Source organism: Sarcophilus harrisii, chromosome 4 (genome assembly GCF_902635505.1).
Source record: "Sarcophilus harrisii chromosome 4, mSarHar1.11, whole genome shotgun sequence".
Lineage (NCBI taxonomy): Eukaryota > Metazoa > Chordata > Mammalia > Dasyuromorphia > Dasyuridae > Sarcophilus > Sarcophilus harrisii.
The window spans coordinates 224,070,450-224,090,401 of NC_045429.1; the positions used below are offsets into that span (position 1 = coordinate 224,070,450).

General features: G+C 32.1%; 1 protein-coding gene across 1 annotated transcript in view; it reads left to right on the plus strand.

Moving 5' to 3' along the window:
* The window catches only part of ME1 (malic enzyme 1), a 238,082-nt gene that overhangs the window by 51,995 nt on the left and 166,135 nt on the right, over positions 1-19,952 (plus strand).

Consider the following 19,952-nt stretch of genomic DNA (forward strand, 5'->3'; position numbering starts at 1 on the left):
TTAAAACTGATGTTGAGGGTCTGAACAACATGGTGTTATCTGCTTTCAGAAAAGTCATTTTTTTCTGGAAACAAAGCACATACTGCATCATCTCATGTCAAATGATTATTAAATTTCCTTCAAAACCAAATTTAATAAAGAAGATATAGATGGTTTTATTTGATATTTCTTACATGATAAATATTTCTTATTTGTAGATTTACATGTCATTACTAGATATATCCTTACAAATATGTTTCTTATGCTTGCTTATTGATATTGTGGTAAAAGGCAGTGGATTTAGTTTGGAAGAAGTTGAACTCAAATCCTGAGTTGTATTCTTCATTACCTTTTTTATCTTACAGAAGTTACTTGCTGTCTGGGCTTCAGTATTTTCTTTTGTAGAGTCAGGGAAATGGACTAGATGCTGTTGTAAAGTTAAACCCATCTCTAACTTCTATGCTGCTTTCTAGGAAAAGGAAAGAGAATGGCTTTCCTACTTTCCCAATTTCTTTTCCTTATTATTTCCTTATTTTTAATTTCATTCTTTTCTTCTCAAATTGCTGATTTATTAGACTGCTTTACTCTGAGAGTTTTCTTTTGTAGATATCCTTCATTTAAAAAAAAAATGTATTAAGCCAATGTATTGTGCCAAAAAATGCAAAGTGTTTTAGAATTTATTGTCATGGAAAGCAGCTTTTACCAAGATTGTCAAATTGGCTGATAAGCGTACTACCCAGAAGTATTGATACGCTTTATTTATGATATTCCATATTTCCCTCCAACATGTATAACTATGACTTGGTATGGCATTTAAATTATAGCTGAAGGTTAGAGGCTATTATCTGCATCAGGAAAAACTAAAAATCAAGGGTTTGCTTATAGTAGTGAAGAATAAGTACTTGTGACTTAATTTAGATCTTTAAGTAAGGCCTTATTTGCATATATCAGAATTTTAAAATGATAGAATGAATCAAAATAAAATACAAGTTATATGAAATTTAAACATATTTATGGAAAACAAAACATTTTCCCTTTATAATTAATGATGATAATAACAGTAATCTATGGAGAAGAATTTAGTTCAGACAGTTATAGTTGACAGAAATATAAATATAGTAATGAATTTGCTACTCCTTTTTCCTGTTAGATGTTTAAGCATTTTTACATCAACATTTTATATTCCGAAATTGACATTTTATGATAGGAGAAAAAAATAATTTTTTATTACTTAAGTCTTGTAATTGGTGTCACAAAGTGCTAGTTTTTTATTCAACCTTAATATTACCACATTTATGGATACTTCAATTCTTAGATTTCAAACATTATGAAGATCTGGGGTGCTTATATTTGCTTCACATGAAAGATTGTTAAAAAATGGTGATAGGTAAAATTTTGTTCCACAACTCTTCAAAATTGTGAAATATTTGGTTCATAATTGAAATGTCAAATTATGAAACTCTAAACTAATTTTATAATTACATTTTACTTAAAATTGACTTCATTTATATGACATAGAATAGTGGCCTGAATTATTATACAGATATATAATATCAAATGTATATTATAATATATATGATATTTCAGTATATTTATTTGCATACAGATTTAAAAATGTATTTATTTAAAACAAATACAGAAAAGAGAAAATTGTCATGTGCGTGAAACGAGAGAATTCAAAATATGAAATGATAAATATCCATTTCAAAGAAGTGTATATAGTAAATACTATACATGTTGTTCAGATCTATCCATCTTTTCTGTTTTCTTTTGTTCTCTGCTATGTATTTTTTACTTTATTCTTTTTACCCTATTTCTTCCTTCCCCCATGTCCCTCAAGAAAACTATAATTAAATACAGATAGATACATATACATACATATACACAGTCATGTTATATATATATAGATAGATAGATAGATATCTATAATCATATACATATTTACACATATACATCTACGTAACACAGCAGTATGCTTTTTTGTCTTTAGTTTCTCTGAAGATGGATAACATTATCCTCCATAAGTCTAAGTTTCTACATATTTTTCTAAATCCACCAACTCCTCATTTTCTATACTCCAGTAATATCCCAACCATCTGGTTATTTAAATATTCTAATACAATATTGATTAATATAGCTGACACATAGTTCAATTTCCCTATCTTTCTTTTTTGATTTAAAATATTTTAGCTTTAACTTTGAGATAAATGATTATTACTCTGGCTTTTTTTCTTAATAAATTTTGTTCCTGATGATCATTGTTATTATGTTTGTGTCTCTTATTTCCTATCCCTGAAGACTTTTCTGCTTTATCTTGCCTTTCTATTACTTAACCTCCCCCACCTCCAAGGTAGGGATTACTTATCCTCCCCCTCTACTTCTTCCCCCCGCCTTTTTAGTCCCATTTCTTTTAATCTACATACCTTTCTGTATCTCTCCACCTTACCCTATTTCTTCCCCTTCTTATTTTCTCATAAATTTAGACTTTTTATACATATATGTGTGTATTGTTCTCTCTTTAACCTATTTCTGATGTGAGTAGGATTCCAGAACTACCAGCCTTCTTCCTACTGACCAGTTCCTGTGTCAGTTCTTACTCTTACACTTCATTTCTATAATATAATTATTATTATTATTTTTTTTACCATTTCCTACATAGTTTTCCTTTTTAGAATAACATCATACTCAGCTCTAGTCAAATCTTTTTTTGAACTACCTAATTATTAACGACAATTAGTACTAATGGTTTATATTTTTATACATAGAAATTGAACAGTTTGTCTTTAATGAGTCCCTTGAAATTAGTCTTTGATGTTTACCATATATTTCTCTTGAATCTTATTTATCAGATTTTCTATTAAGTTCAAGTCTTTTTACAAGAAAATCCTGAAAGTCTGACACGTCTTTCCCCACTCCCCACTCCTGTTCAGGATTATGCTTAACTTTGCTGTTCAATATATAATGTTCCAAGACCTATTTTTTAAAAATGTAGTTGATGCTTGATCTTGTGTGATTACGATTGTAGCTCCACCATATTTGAATTGGTTTTTGTTGTTGTTGCTCATAATATTTTCTCCTTGATCTCGTGTTTTAGAATTTGGCTAACACTAAAACTAATTTTATACTTAGATTTTACTTAAAACTGACCTCATGTTTATGTAAAATGTGACCTCATAGAATAGTGATCTGCATTATTAAACATAATGCAGTATCAGTATATTTATAACATTGACTTGTACAAAATTAATATTTGTATGAGAGGCAATATAGCATAGAGAATAGGACATAGACACAGAACAGAATGACCTATGTTCAAATTCTTCCAAGTACTTTTGAAACTCTCTAAACTATAGGATACATTGCATTGATAGAGGGAATTTTCTCATCACTGTTTTCAACATCAGGAAAATCACTGCTGATGTTTCTACTTCCTATCCCCTTTCCCCTAATAGTTGTGTATAAAACAACAATAAATCACATTTATAGAACTTTAAAGTTTATAGTATTAAAAAAAAATCTTGTGTGAAAACAAATATTTTATGCCCATTTTATAGATAAGAAAATTAAATTTCTGAAAAAGATTGTCATTTATTTATAATCTAGTGTGAAGGATCAACTTCTATTTTCCCTTAAGAAAAATCAACTTTTATTTTCCATTTAAAAAAAAGGAATGATTAATGGGCCAATCCTGTATCAAAGCTCAAAACAGAATTTTTATGGTTGAAATATCTAACTGAAAGATCTTATTGTTATGACTTTTTGTGCCAGCATTAGTATTCAAGAATGTTGGAATGCTATTCTTTCACTCTGCCAACTAGAAAGCTTGTCAGGATACAAGCTTTGTAGTAATTAGTGGTATGTCTGGCAATGATAATTCAATAAGACTATTCAGGTTAAAGATATTTATACTGGTAAAGTATCTAATAGTATTTTTAAAATATTACATTGTTCAATTACTTCAACAGGATACAAAAAGCAATTATAGCAAAATAAGGGATGAAAAGTGATACTTCATCTAAGATGCAGTGTGATTGCAATATTGTGTAAATAATACAATATAAAGTTATTTATTTATTGTTTTTAATAATAGCTTTTTATTTTCAAAATACATGCAAAAATAGTTTTCAACATTCATCCTTGGAAAATCCTGTGTTCCAAATTTCTTCTCTCCCTTTCTCCTTTCTCCCCTAGACAGCAAGTAATCCAATATAGGTTAAACATGTGCAATTCTAAATAAATTTACACATTTATCATTATTATGTATTGATTTAGAAATAAGAGACCTGATTTTTAAACTAAAAGCCAAATTATAGCACTGCTGAGGTTACTCTACTTTCCTTTCCAATATTACTTATTTTACATGAAGAATCAGAGTTTCAGCAAGTTCAGAGCAATTTGAGAGGACATCTAATTTAATTCTCTGTTACAGATGAAGAAAGTATAGGTCCTCAAATAATGGTAATTCCCCCAAGTACATACAGTGAAGAAATAATGGTAAAACTGAGATGTGTATCCCAGTTTCCTGATTCTAGATCTACTACTCTTCCCACCAAATTGTCATTTTTCCTCTAAAGGAAAAAAAAAATCATCATTTATTTTCTTATTTGTGTTTATTCAGAGCTCTAATATGATTAAAGATTCCAGATTTTTAAAAAAATTTCTTGGTTGAAGAAATATTTATTTATTACAGTTTATATTTCCTTAAAGAATGTAACTGATTTTCTTTGGATATCATTATCAATCTTTCTTCAGGTATACTTTTGGGCCACCCATAATCCATCATATGATTGTTTATTGAAGTTTTGCTTTTTCCATTGTAGTAGAAATATACAGGAAATAAGGGATCAATCTAATTTCACTCTATCTAATCATCTTCTCATTATTCTTTCCAGATTTTATCCAAATCAGTAAACCATAATGTTTTGAACAAGCATTTTCTCTTTGTACAAAATCCAAATTGGCTTCTTTCTGCATTATATTGTCATTTTATTTTTCCCATGAGGGGAAAAAAAAAAACATAACAGTTCTACAATATATGTAAAAATCACCCAGAAGGAACATAAGACACTTCAAGGACAGTTGTGAGCACTTAAATGATTTAAGAAAGTAGATAATTACCTCTTTTGTAAAACCCAAATCATATGTTAATAAAAGATTTTTTGTTGTTCGGTCCTTTTCAGTCCTGTCTAGTTCTTCCTGACCCTATTTGGGATTTCTTGGCAAAGATACTGGATCACTTTGTTATTTTCTTCTCCAGCTCATTTTATAAATGAGGAAATTGAAGCAAACAGGATTAAGTGAGTTGCCCAGGGTCTCATAGCTAGTAATGTTTGAGATCAGGTTTGAAATCAGTAAGATGAAAATTCCTGATTGCAGATCTATCACTCCTAACTACTGTGGGTGTGCGATCTAAAACTGTCCTTTAACAAAGAAGAGTTTATGACATTAATAAGTAGAGTGTTGAATGAATGGGTGACAAATGTATAAAGTGATGCAAAGTATATAGATATAGGGAATTGTTCAGTTGATCAGTTTCCTGATCAATTTAATGAAATTACAAAGTAATGAGCTTTTATTTGGGATTATTTATACTGTCTTTTTGATATTTACTGTATTCAACAATACTTCACTGAGGATATCCTTGGTCTCATCTCTCCAGGATAAATTGCTTATTTTGTCATGTTGTGGATTTATTGATTATTAGTTGATTGACTTAAACTAATGTGGTTTGGGGCTACTCCTTTGTGCTAAGCTTATAAAAAACTTCTTACACAGGAAATCCATGTTCTCTCATCGCAAGGCTAGATCATCAGTTTCTCTTCTCTCCATGAGGTTGCATTGGCCCTGGAATTCCTTCTCCTCTCTTTAGAAGGCTGAGTCCTAGCACTCTCTAAGACTGGCATTGCTCAAGAATGCCTCTTTTGTTTCTAGAAGTCTGTGACTCAGAAAATCTGGCTATACAGACAGGCTTTCCTGTAGTCCTTTGTGTTATAAAAGAGGTAATTATCTACTTAAACCATTTAAGTGCTCCAAACAACTGTCCTTGAAGTGTCTTATGTTCCTTCTGGGTGATTTTTACATATATTATGTTTTTTCCCCCCATGGGAAAAATAAAATGACAATATAATGCAGAAAGAAACTAATTTGGATTTTGTACAAAGGGAAAATGCTTGTTCAAAACTGCGACTCAGTCTTTACTGATGCAGATGTTGCTTGTGGATTAGGAATGAAATAAGTTGGAGGGAAGAGAGAAGAGGAGAGAAGTCAGAGAATGCAACTGTCTCTCAGTGGAGAGGTCAGAGAACTGCCTCTCAGTCTCCTCCTTATATTGTTACCATCCTCTCCACATGAAGGGATCTATTCTGTTGGTCAGTTAGATCCCCAGCAGCCACTAGCAGGTGGTCCTGTAACACTCAGCAGCTACCAGCAGGTTGCTCCCATAACAGTTGTAGACCCAAACAGTGGGCGAAGAGAGGAGCAAGTTCACAAGCAAGCACCAGGAGTAGTGTGGCTCACAACTCAGGAGAATGTTTATAAAAAATGGAAGAAGAGCTGTGGAAGAAAGAATAGAAAAGGAATTAATAGCTTGGTACCTCAAAAGGTACACAATCTTGCACAAGCAACAAATTTCCTGAAAATAAGTATTTAGTCACTCCATGGAAAAAAAAGAGAACCATTAAGAAAAAGTCCAGAGTGAAGAAAAAAAGAACATGTTAAATACCTCATACCAGAAACAACTCATCTGGAAAACAGATTGAGAAGAAAAAAATTTTAAAATCCTTAGACTATTTGAACTATCAAAAATTAGCTTTAGCTTCGACATCATAAAAGAAAGCAGTCCAGATTTCTTAGAACTAGAGTGCAAAGTAGAGGTATGAAATATCTCAGTTTATTCCTAAAAGAAACTCCTAAATGAAAACTACTCAAAAACACAGTCCAAACCCAAATCTTCAAGGTTAAAGAAAAAAACAGCTAACAACTAGAAAGGAATAATTCACATATGAGAAATCAGTAAGAATCACACATGATTTAGCAACCAATCCTTTAAGGAATGTAGAACTTGGAATAAGATATTCCAGAAGGCAAAAGATATATAAGTTTAGAGCGATAAATTAACTCACAAAACAGCATAATATCCTACAAAGAAAAATGTAGATCTTTAATAAAATAGAGGACTTTCAAGCATTCCAGATGAAAAGACCTGAGCTATCTAACAACTATTAAGTTCAACCACAAGAGTTAAGGAAATCATTAAAAAGGCAAACACAGATGAACAATCATAAAGAGTTAACAGAGATAAACTGCCTACATTCAAAATATTGGAAGGTAATATAAATGCCATCTCTGAATGCAGTGGGGGTCATGGGAGATTTTTAAATAGAAAATATCCAGGAGTGATCAAGAGTGGAAGAGGGAAGAAGATAAAGAATAGGGAAAATTATCTCAGCGTGTGCAAGTAGACATCTATACAAATGTAGAGAAAGGGATTAAAGGAGCATTTGATACTTTAATTGTGAGTATCATCTGAGCTGATCAGAGGAAGAAAGAACACACACAAGTATATACACATGTACAAAGGCAGTGAGTTCACTCAACAGAGAAGAAAGAGAGAACGGGGAAATTAGGAATATAAATTAAGAGAGATTAATCCAAAATAGGACAAATTCTTAAGGATGCACAAAATCATTGATAGTCTTTTCAGGTATATAAAAGAAATGATATCTGAAAGAATGCCCATAAATGCCCATAAAAAAAATACGGTACATTAATGTACTGTAAGAAATGATGAATGAGATGGTTTCAGATAAGCCTGGGAAGACTTGTGCAAGCTGATTAAAAAGTAAAATGAAGGGGGTAGCTAGGTGGCACAGTGGATAAAGCACCAGTCCTGAAGTTAGGAGGACCTGAGTTCAAATGTGGCCTCAGACACTTAACACTTCCTAGCTGTGTGAACCCTGGGCAAGTCACTTAATCCCAATTGCCTCAGCAACAAAACAAAAACAAAAAGTAAAATGAACTGAACTAAGACAACAATTTATGTGATGATGATAATAAAAACAACTAAACAACAACTTTGAAATAATTAGGAACTCTGCTCAGTGGTAATGATCAACAATAATTCTAGAGAACTAAGGATGAAATATGGTATCCCACTTACTAATAGAGATAGTAGAGGACACAGAATATGAAATGAGCTTTTTTTTCCCCTTGAATGTCCAGTGTGAAAATTTTTTTGTTTGACAATACATATTTATATCAGGAATGTGTTTTTCTGTAATTCTCAGAGATGAAGAGTAGAAAGGAAATTAAGCCTTTTTTTCTCATTAAAAATATAAAGCTCTTAAAAGTTATTTAAAAAAGAAAGATGATTTTCAAGAGTCTGTGACATCTTTTTACTCATATAATTGAGGAGAATATAGAAGTATTTGTTGTCTATTTTTTGTTTCCTACCAAAAATAAAAACGCTTACCTTTGTAGAAGAAAACATACCTATTTTTTTAAACAAAATGATTAACTTATTTTTAATATTTTCTTTTTAAATTTTGAGTTCCAGATTCTCTCACTTCTCACCTTTTCCCCACTGAGAAGACAGGCAAAATTATACATGTGAAATCATACAAAACATATTTCCCTATTATTCATATCACAAAAAAACCAATAAAATATAAAAAAGATAAGAAAAGTTCATTTCATATTACTCTCAAGAATTTATCAGTTTGGAAACTGAATTGGATGCTCATCAATTGAAGAATGGCTGAATAAATTATGGTATATGAATGTTATGGAATATTATTATTCTGTAAGAAATGATCAAGAAAGATGACTTCAAAAAGGCCCGGAGAGACTTATGGGAACTGGTGCTAAATGAAATGAGTAGAACCAAGTAAACATATGCGGCAACAAGATGATTATGTGATAATCAATTCTGATAGATGTGAGTCTTTTTAACAGCAAGGTGATTCAGTCTAGTTCCAGTGGTCTTGTGATGGAGAGAGCCATCTGTAGTCAGAGGTCTGTGGGAACTAAGTGTGAAGATCACAGAATAGTATTTTCACTCTTTTTGTTGCTGTTTGCTTGCAATTTGTTTTCTTTCTCATTTTTTCCTTTTTAATCTGATATTTTTGTGCAGCATGATAATTGTGGAAATATGTATAGAAAAATTGCATATGTTTAACATATATTGGATTATTTGTCAATTAGGGGAGGGATGGGGGGGAGGAAGGAAGAAAAAATTTGAAACACATGGTTTTGCGAGGGTAAATGTTAAACTATATATGCATGTGTTTTGAAAATGAAAACTTAAAAAATAAATAGAAAGTCTAGCATATATAAAAAAAGAATTTATCAGTTTTTTTTCTCTCTCTGAAGGTGAATAGCATTTTTTCCTTGAGGCAATTGGGGTTAAGTGACTTACCCAGGGTTACACAGCTAGGAAGTATTAAGTGTCTGAGACCAGATTTGAACTGATTTCGGGGCTGGTGCTCTATCTATTCACTATGCCACTTAGATGCCCTGTGAATAGCATTGAGACATATCTCATGAGACGTATGGAATTGTCTTGGATCGGTGTATTGTTCAGAATAACCAATTCTTTTACAGGAAATATTTTTAAAAACCCTTTCCCATAAAAGTGTTTATATATATATATATATATATATATATATATATATATATATATATAGAAATATCTATTATAAATACATTATTTGCTTTTAAAATCATCTTGATTATCAATATTATAAAAAGTGATATTTTATACTACTAATATATTATGTGTCATGAAATATTATATATAAGTCAATATAAAATAGAACAGGTTGATCTTTCTAAGATAAAAGAGTTTTAGTTTTGTTTTTAAGATCATTCTGATTATCAATATTAAAGCATTTAAGTTAGAAAATTTTATACATAATACATTAGAGTCATGGAGGTGTTTAATATTTTATATAGCTCCAAATTGAAAAAGGAACAGTGATAGAATACTGAATAGAAAGGAGTGATGTAAGGTTTTCTATTTTAGATGAGCATTGCCTTCATCATATTAGCATTTAAAGGAGTCTTAAGAAGAATTTCTAATGAAAAAATATAAACCTTGAGTTTTCATTTTATATCATTATTATTATGCTCAGCAAATAAGTAAAGGACAAGTGAATAGGACAAGCTAGGAAGAAAGGAGATGGATGGGAGATTTAAATTAGGAGGTACCTTCATCACTTCAAGTCAAGGGAGTTTGAAGACACTAATCTTTCTTGTATCTTAATGAAATGTGACTTAATTCTAATAAATTATACATATTATAATTAGCTTGAAGAGCCGAATTGAGTTATGATTCTTTTGTAGTCACATATTTGGGAATATGATAAACTATCATTTCAGTCAGATTTAACCTGATTTGGTCTTTTTGAGGCAGTAGATAATCAATTTGTGCCATCTACCTTAATCCAACTATTTGTATCTAAATTTTCTTGAAATGGAACATTATCTTTATCAATACTTAGCTAAGTAAATTAATAATTATATATTAATTGACATAGCATTTGAAAGTTAATGAATCCTTTTTATATACATATATATTTAAGCCATATCATGATAACCTATATTTCAGTAAGACTAGAAATCCATTAATCTTTTTTTTACAAGAAATGATAATCTAGATGGCAAATGTAACTTTCATATCAATAATTTATAAAATTTTCTATAATGGCAAAATTTCTTTATCAATACTTATGTAAGTAGTTTAATAATTATAGTATTAATTGACATAGCATTTTAAAGTTAACAAACCTTTTTATAAAATACATTATTTCATTTAAGCCCTTCATTAACCCTATAGTTTAAGTACTAGAAAAATCATAATCTTATTTTTACAAATGGAGAAGTAATCTCAGAGAGGCCAAATGACTTGCTCATGGTCATATATTTATTTAATGTCAAAGGCAGATTTTTAATTCTTTTTCTTCGAAGTTCAGCATTTTGTTTATTGTAACATCCCGCTGCTTGTATTTTTTTTTCTTTAAAAAAATAATAATAGCTTTTTTCAAAATACCTGCAAAAGATAGTTTCAATATCTGCCCTTGGAAAACCTTGTATTCCAGATTTTTCTCCCTCCCTCTCTACCTTACTCCTCCCCTAAATATATTTCCACATTTATCCTACTGTGCAAGAAAAATCAGATCAAAAGGAGAAAAATGATAAAGAAAAGAAACAAGCAAACAATAATAGCAACAAAAGTGAAAATACTGTTATGATTCCGGTTTAGTCCCCATAATTCTCTTTCTCACTCTTTCTGGATGCAGATGGCTCTCTCTGTTATCCCAAGTCTATTGTAATTGCCTTGAATCACCTCATTGTTGAAAAGAGCCAAGTCCATCACAGTTGATCATCACATAATCTTGTTTTTATTGTATACAATGTTTTGTTGGTTCTGTTTATTTCACTTAGCAAAAATTAGTTCATGTGACTCCTTCCAGGCTTTTCTGAAATAATCCTGTTGATTATTTCTTACAGAACAATAATATTCCATAGCATTCATATACCAGAATTTATTCTGCTATTGCCCAACTCATGGGCCTCCACTCAGTTTCCAGTTCCTTGCCATTACAAAAACAGCTGCCATAAACATTTTTGCTCATGTGGATTCTTTTCCTTTTTTTTTTTTTTTTTTTTTTTTTTATGATCTCAGTGGGATTCATACCCAGTAGAAACTGCTAAATCAAAGGATATGCAAAGTTTGATAACCTTTTGGGTATAGTTCAAATTGTTCTCCAGAATGATTGAAGTCACAACTCTACCAACAATGCATTAGTGTCCCAGTTTTCCCACATCCCTTCTAACATTTATCATTATCTTTTCCTGTCATGTTAGCTATTCTGAGTGGTATGAACTGGTATCTCAGAGTTGTTTTAATTTGCATTTCTCTAATCAATAATGATTTAGAAATTAAGAATCCAAAATTAACTGTGACATTTTATGGAACATCTAGATATTGTAGGTTTAAACTGAGTGTATGAATAATTAAGAAAAATTGTTATGTATGTCTCAAGTAATATGAATAAGTTTTAAGTTGTTTTTTTAAATCACAAACAAAATGTATTTTTGAGAAAAATCTAAGAAACAATATTAATGATATTAAAATGATTGCTATTATCACCTTATAGGTAGATGTTAGTTCCAAATTATACTCAGGAAATTGTTTATTTCTAGATTTTTTTTTTTTTTTTTTTTTGGCTGAGGTAATTAGGGTTAAGTGACTTGCTCAGGGTCACACAGCTCTGGAGTGTTAAGTGTCTGAAATTTGATTTGATTTGATTTGATTTGAACTCAGGTCCTCCTGACTTCAGGGCTGGTACTCTATCCCCTATGCCACCTAGCTGCCCCTATTTCTAGATTCTTTGTCTGAAATTAGGACAAATCATCACCATGGGAATGGTACCTTGTTTATCACTATGAGGCACATATCAGGAGCCAAGGCAGGTAGTTATGGTTATCTGATACCAATAACTTTCCCACCCATATTACAGAATTTCAGCATTTCCTCAGTTAGTTACCCTCTATTTCAACCTACCCCAGATAAAAAATATCCTCTTCAATGTATTGCACAAGTGGTTAAATTTCCTTTAAAGTTTTCTAATCTCTAATGAGGTAGACAACTGCTACCTCCCTAGACAGCCAGTTCAGCATTTGAATAGTTGTGATTGTTTGGAAGTTTTTCCTTAGTTCAGGTCTAATTTTTATTCTTTGCAACTTCTAGGCAGCAAAGTGCTACGGTTCCAGAAATAATCATTTCTCCACATTAATTTCTTCCTAGATAGTTGTCAGTCTTTTTGATTCTACCCTTATCTTCTCTTTCTGAAGTTACATACCCTCAGTTCTAATACAGTCCAACAACCATTTACTAAATTCCTATTATTTGTAAGCTTAAGTGTCTTGAATATATAAAGTAAGAAGTGTCAAGGACTTTATATTTAACAAGAGTTAGAATATATAAACAGAGAACTATATGCACATGATTATTTGAAGAGGAAAAGAACATTAAAAACTGAGGGATCAGAAAATGTTTTCTAAAGGAAAAGCACAGCAGCTCTTAAGAGATTCTAAAAAGAAGTAGTAAAGAAAAATTACATTCCACACATGTAGAGTAATCTGTTAAAAAACAGACGCAGGAGATGGAGCATAAAGTTTGGGGAGTAGGAAGTAGACCTTTTTGGCTGGAATGTACAGTATGTGAAAGGGGGGGAGTAAACAAAATCACCTTGGAAAAGTAGGCCTTAGGATTTTGTAAAGATCTTAAATTTTCATTTTTAAAGAATAGAGAAAGTATTTCATATGAAACTAAAAGCCTCATTACATGCAGCTTTTTAAAAAAGTATATACTAAATCACATTAGTTCTAAATTAGTCTTACTTGTCTTTATTGCCTTGGAACTTCTATTATTCTCTGGTTCATTTCAGAAGCATCATTTTTGTGTAAAAGTCTCTTAGCCCAGATGACCATAACAACATTAATAATAGTTATTAAAAATGGTAAATGAAGAAAGCAAGTTCTAAATAAATAAATTATACTCAGGTGGTGGAGGAAATATTTGAGCATTATTTGGACCTTTATCACCAATTTTTAATTATTGCTCAGTCTTTCATAAAAGACTTCAGAGAAAATCTCTTAATTTTTTTCTAACGATTTATTTTGGATTCATATTTCAAATTTGAATTTATTTTTGAATTCCTTGAATTATTTTGAATGGATTTTGCCCATTGTTTGCCTGAACTTAGAGTTAAGTTTCTGTCTTTATTGTTTTCTTATTATCTTTGGTACACTTTCTCACCTTTCTTAATCTTCCTCACCTAATTACTTCCTCACCTCCTACCTGAGGAAGAATTACTAGTGAGAGAGAGCCAATGTCTTTAGGACCTTTTCTTCCTATAACAACTCATAAAGAAGGAATTATAGATATTAGAAGTATTTCTACATCAGCAACATGAAGCTTTGTACTTTTTTTTTCATTCAGAAATGCTTTTTTAAAAAAATCCTCTTTCTCTTCTGATAGTAATTTCCAGGTATTTAGTATAACTTAAGATTTCCTGGTAATGTAAATAGGGTAGTTTTTCTTTTTAGCTTAGGTTGCCTCCTAATAATCAGTTCAGAAACGGTATTAGATACTTTGCTTTCTGATATGGTAGTTTTTGATACGAGAATCAAAAATTTAAGGTTATGGTAGAACTTAATTTTGTTGGATATTTAAACAACAAAATAGGTTTTTTTTTTTAATGGAAATTTGTTGTTCATTTGTTTAGCTATGTCCAACTCTTCCTCACACCAAGGACCATAGTGGAGTTTTTTTGATTGGGTACTTGAGTAGTTTGCCATTTTCTTATTCAGTGGATTAAGGTAAACAAAAGGCAATGTGATTTTAGTGGAGTTATAGTTCTAGTCAATATAGTACCTCATCTAGAATTGCTTTTCTAGCTGAGTACTTCAACTTTCATTGTCAGGCCAGGAACTGAGAGGATATTGTTAACACTGCTCTCTTAAATTTCTGTCAGGTAATCTTTAAGAGTTAGGTTTTCTTATACAGGCATTCATGCTCCACATTATCATTTAAAGCTTGCCTTGCCTTGCCTTGCCTTAACATGACATGATAAGCATTTAAAAATAGTTAACATTTATATATCTCTTTAAAATGTACAAAGCACTTTACATATTGTAATCTATTTGTTCTTTAAAATAACTGTGGGGCAAGTATTATTATTTTTTAAAATCAGAAATTGGATTTTTTTGTCTTTTTAATATTTTTATTTTGCCCCACTTTAAAGCAGTTTTTAAATTTGTTTTTAAAACTTTGAGTTCTAGATTCTCTCCCTTATCCCTGTTCCCACCCCCCCCTCCACTCCCCCATTAAGAAAAGACATGGGAAGTTATGTAGATCATTTCCATAAAAATCATGTTGTGAAAGAAAACATAAATCTGCCTCCCTATGGGGAAAAAAAAGTAAAAATTGAGAGAGAGAGAGACAGACACACACATGTCCATGCACAATCAATTCTTTCTCTGAGTAAATAGAGAATTTTTCATTCTAAGTCCTTCAGAAGAGTCATGGATCATTATATATTTGAGAATAACAAAGCCATTCATACTGATCATCTCAGAACATTACTATTACTTTGCTTTTTTCATTTTACTTTGCTTGACTTTATGGAGGACTTTTCAGGCTCTTCTGAGAGCATCCTGCTCATCCTTTTCCATAGAACAATAATATTCCATCATAATCACAAACCAGTTATTCAGCCATTCCTCAATTGACAAGCATCCCTTAAGTTTCCATTTTTTTTCCCTGAAAAGAAAGCTGCTCTCAATATTTTTGTACATATAGGTCCTTTTCCTTTTTTTTTTTTTAATCTCTTCGGATTCATACCTAGTAGTGTTATTGTTATATCAAAGGATATGTCTGATTTTATAGCCCTTCGGGCATAGTTCATATCTTTTGATCATTTATCAATTAGGGAATAATTCTTATTTTTAAAAAATATATTTGGCTCAGTTTCCTTTATGTTTGAGAAATGAGGTCTTTTATACTTTAACATATTTAACATGTATTAGTCAACCTGCCATCTGGGGGAAGGGGTGGGGGGAAGGAGGGAAAAAGTTGGAACAAAAGGATTTGCTGTCAGTGTTGAAAAATTACCTATGCATATATTTGTAAATAAAAAGCTATATATATAAAGAAGAAATGAGGTCTTATCAGAGAAACTTTCTTCAAAATTCTTATAATTGCTATTGTTAACTGTATTTTCTTTCATTCTATTCTCCTTCTCTTTTTACCCTTTTTCCTCGTCAAAAGTGTTTTGCTACTGACTACTCCCCTTCCCAATATGCCCTTTCTTCTATTATCCTCCCTCCTTCCTATGTCCCATTCCTTTCCCACTTTCTTGAAGGGTAAGGAGATTCAAAAAGTTATCAAACTGTGCATACCCTTTGATCCAGCAGTGTTACTACTGGGCTTATATCCCAAAGAGATTATAAAGAAGGGAAAGGGACCTGTGTGTGCAAGAATGTTTGTGGCAGCCCTCTTTGTAGTGGCTAGAAACTGGAAACTGAATGGATGCCCATCAGTTGGAGAATGGCTGAATAAATTGTGGTATATGAATATTATGGAATATTACTGTTCTGTAAGAAATGACCAACAGGATGATTTCAGAAAGGCTTGGAGAGACTTACATGAACTGATGCTGAGTGAAATGAGCAGGACCAGGAGATCATTATATACTTCAACAACAATACTATATGATGACCAGTTCTGATGGACCTGTTCTTCCTCAGCAACGAGATCAACCAAATCATTTCCAATGGAGCAGTAATGAATTGAACAAGCTACGCCCAGAGAAAGAACTCTGGGTGATGACTAAAAACCATTACATTGAACTCCCAATCCCTATATTTATGCCCACCTTCATTTTTGATTTCCTTCACAAGCTAATTGTACAATATTTCAGAGTCTGATTCTTTTTGTACAGCAAAATAACGGTTTGGTCATGTATACTTATTGTGTATCTAATTTATATTTTAATATATTTAACATCTACTGGTCATCCTGCCATCTGGGGGAGGGGATGGGGGGGTAAGAGGTGAAAAATTGGAACAAGAGGTTTGGCAATTGTTAATGCTGTAAAGTTGCCCATGCATATAACCTGTAAATAAAAGGCTATTAAATAAATTAAAAAAAAAAAAAGGGTAAGGAGATTTCCATACCTATGTTAAGTGTATATGGTATTTCCTCTTTGAACCAATTCTGGTGAGAGTAAGATTCATTCATTCACTCTCTCTTCTCCTCTACTGTAAAGCTTTTTTCTTGTCTCTTTTTATGGCAGATAATTCATCCCATTCCAGTTCTCTTTCCCTTTCTCTCAGTGTATTCCTCTCTCACCCTCAATTTTATTTTCTTAAAGATATTATCCCTTCTTATGCCCTTTATGTATACTCCTTCAACTGCCATAATAATGAAAAAGTTTTAATGAAATACAAGTATCATCCTCCTATGTAAGAATGTAAACAGATAAGCCTTATTAAATCCTTTATGATATCACTTTTCTGATTATGTCCTTATGCTTCTCCTGAGTTCTGTATTTGAAAATTAGATTTTCTATTCAGCTCTGGTCTTTCCATCTTGAATGCTTAAAAATCCACCATTTTGTTGAATGTCTATCTTTTCCTCTCAAGGACTATACTGAGTTTTGCTGGGTGATGATTCTTGATTGTAATCTTAGATTTATTGCTTTCCAGAATAGCATATTCATGATATAAAAGCTGCCAAATCTTATGTTATCCTGATTGTGGTTCTACTATATTTGAATTGTTTCTTTCTGGATGCTTGTGATTTTTTCTTCTTGACCTGGGAGTTCTGAAATTTGACTATAATATTCCAAGGAGTTTACATTTTGGGATCTCTTTCAGGAGGTGATTGGTGGATTCTTTCAATTTCTACTTTACCCTCTGATTCTGGAATATCAGGACAATTTTCCTTGATAATTTTTTGAAAGATGATGTGTAGGCTCTTTTTTTTATCATGACTTTTAGATAGATCAATAATTTTAAAATGATTTCTATTGGATCTATCTTCCAGGCCAGTTGTTTTTCCAATGAGATATTTCACATTTTTCTATTAATTTTTTTTGTCTTGCTTTACTGTATCTTGATTTCTCATAACCTTCCAGTTGCTCAGTTCTAATTTTTAAGGAATTATTTTCCTCATTGAGCTTTTGTACTTCCTTTCCCATTTGGCCACTTGTGCTTTTGAAGACATTCTTCTCCTCGTTAACTTTTTGTATTTCCTTTTGCACTACTATCAATTCTCTTCCTAATTTTTCCTCTATCTCTCTTACTTGATTTTATGGCTATTATCACTTGTTACTTTTCTTGGAGTCTTTGGTTATAGCATCATTGACTTTGTTATCTTCTTCTGCGTGTGTGTTTTGAGCTTCCTTGTCACTATAGTAATCTGTTGTGATCAGAATCTTTTTCTGTTGTCTTTTCATTTTCCTAGCCTGTTACTTGACTTTTAACTCTTTGTTAAAGTAAGGTTCTGAAGGAATTTATGACTAAAAAAGAACTGGAGAACATTATGAAATGTAAAATGGATGATTCTGATTGCATTAAATTTAAAAAGATTTTGCACAAACAAAACCAAGCAACCAAGATTAGAAGATTAGCAGAAAGCTGGTGGAAAAATTTTATAGCCAGTGTTTCTGATAAAGGCTTCACTTTTAAAATAGAGAGATTTGCCTTAAATTTATAAGACTACAAACCATTCCCCAATAAAAAATAGTTAAAGGATATGGACAGACAATATTCAGATAATGAAATTAAAGCCATTTGCAGTCATATAAAAATGCTCCAAATCATACATAATTGATTAGAGAAATGCAAATTAAGATAATGCTAAGTTACTACTTCACATCTTTAAAATTGGCCAAGATGACAAGAAAAAATGATATTGGAGGGTATGTGGGAAACTTGGGACACTAATGCATTGTTAATGGAGTTGTGAATTGATCCAGTCATTTTGAAGAGCAATTTGGAATTGTGCCCAAAGGACAATCAAACTGTGTATACCCTTTGATCCAGCAGTACCACTATTGGGTCTGAATCCCAAAGAAATCATAAATGTGTGTTTATGTTTATAGCAATCCTTTTTGTACTGGCAAAGAAGTAGAAATTGACTGGATGCCCATCATTTGGGGAATGGCTGAATAAATTATGAATGTAATGGAATATTATGGTTCTATAAGTAATGATCAGTGGCAGCTAAGTGGCCCGGTGGATAGAGCACCCGATCTGAAGTCAGGAGGAACTGAGTTCAAATCTGGCCTCAGACACTTAACACTTCCTGGCCGTGTGACCATGGTCAAGTCATTTAACCCCAATTGCCTCAGCAAAACAAAACAAAACAAAACAAAACAAAAAAACAAGAAAAGAAATGATCAGCATGATGATTTTAGTAAGACTTGGAAAGACTTACCTGAATTGATGTTAAGTGAAGTGTCTAGAACCAAGTTATAACATTATCCACAGCTACAAGAAGATTATATAATGGACTTGGCTCTTTTCAACAGTATGGTGATTCAAGACAGTTCTGGTAGACTTGATTAGAAACTGCCATTTGATTCCAAAGAGATTACTATGGAGATTGAATGTGGATCACAACATTGTTTGCTTTTTTCCCCTTTTTCTTGTTTTTTTCCCTTTAGATCTGATTTTTCTTGCATAGCATGATAAATATGGAAATATGTTTAGGAGAATTTCACCTGTTTAACCTATATTGGATTGCTTGCTGTCTCAGGAATGGATGGGTCAGGAGGGAGAAGAAAGAGAAAAATTTGGAATACAAGGTTTTGCAAAAGTGAATGTTGAAAACTACCTTTGCATGTATTTTGAAAAAATAAATACTATTAAAAAATAAAATAGGGCTCTGTTTCCAGGGTGGAGGATGCACTGTCCCAAACTTTAGGAGTTTTGTGTAGCTGTTTATAGAAATCCTTTTAGGGCTCTGACCTTCCAAGTTCTTTTTTGGAGTCTCTGGGCTGAGAGGTCTAGAAGTTGCCTGGGCTTCTGCTGACTTAGAGGCTGCAGCCTGTTCCTGCTTTCTTGGCTCAGGGCTTGGGACTGCACGACTCTCACCCTAGTGCCACAGGCCTTTCCTGCTGACCTTCCAAGTTGTCTTAGCTGGAAAATGGCCTACTCCATCTTTTTGCATGTTCTGATGCTCTAAAATTTGTTCAGGCTATCAGCAGTCAAAGCCATTAGACATGGCTCCCGTTTGGACTGCGTATTCACTTCTGGACCAAGTCAGCCAGGCTACCCGCTATTGAGATGGCTCCTTAGTAGGCTCAGCTGGTACTGTGCTAAGCTGGGCAAGTTGCTTAAGCTACTAATAGCCAGACTCCTCTGCTGCTGCCCTGAAACTCCTCCAGACATTGAGATGC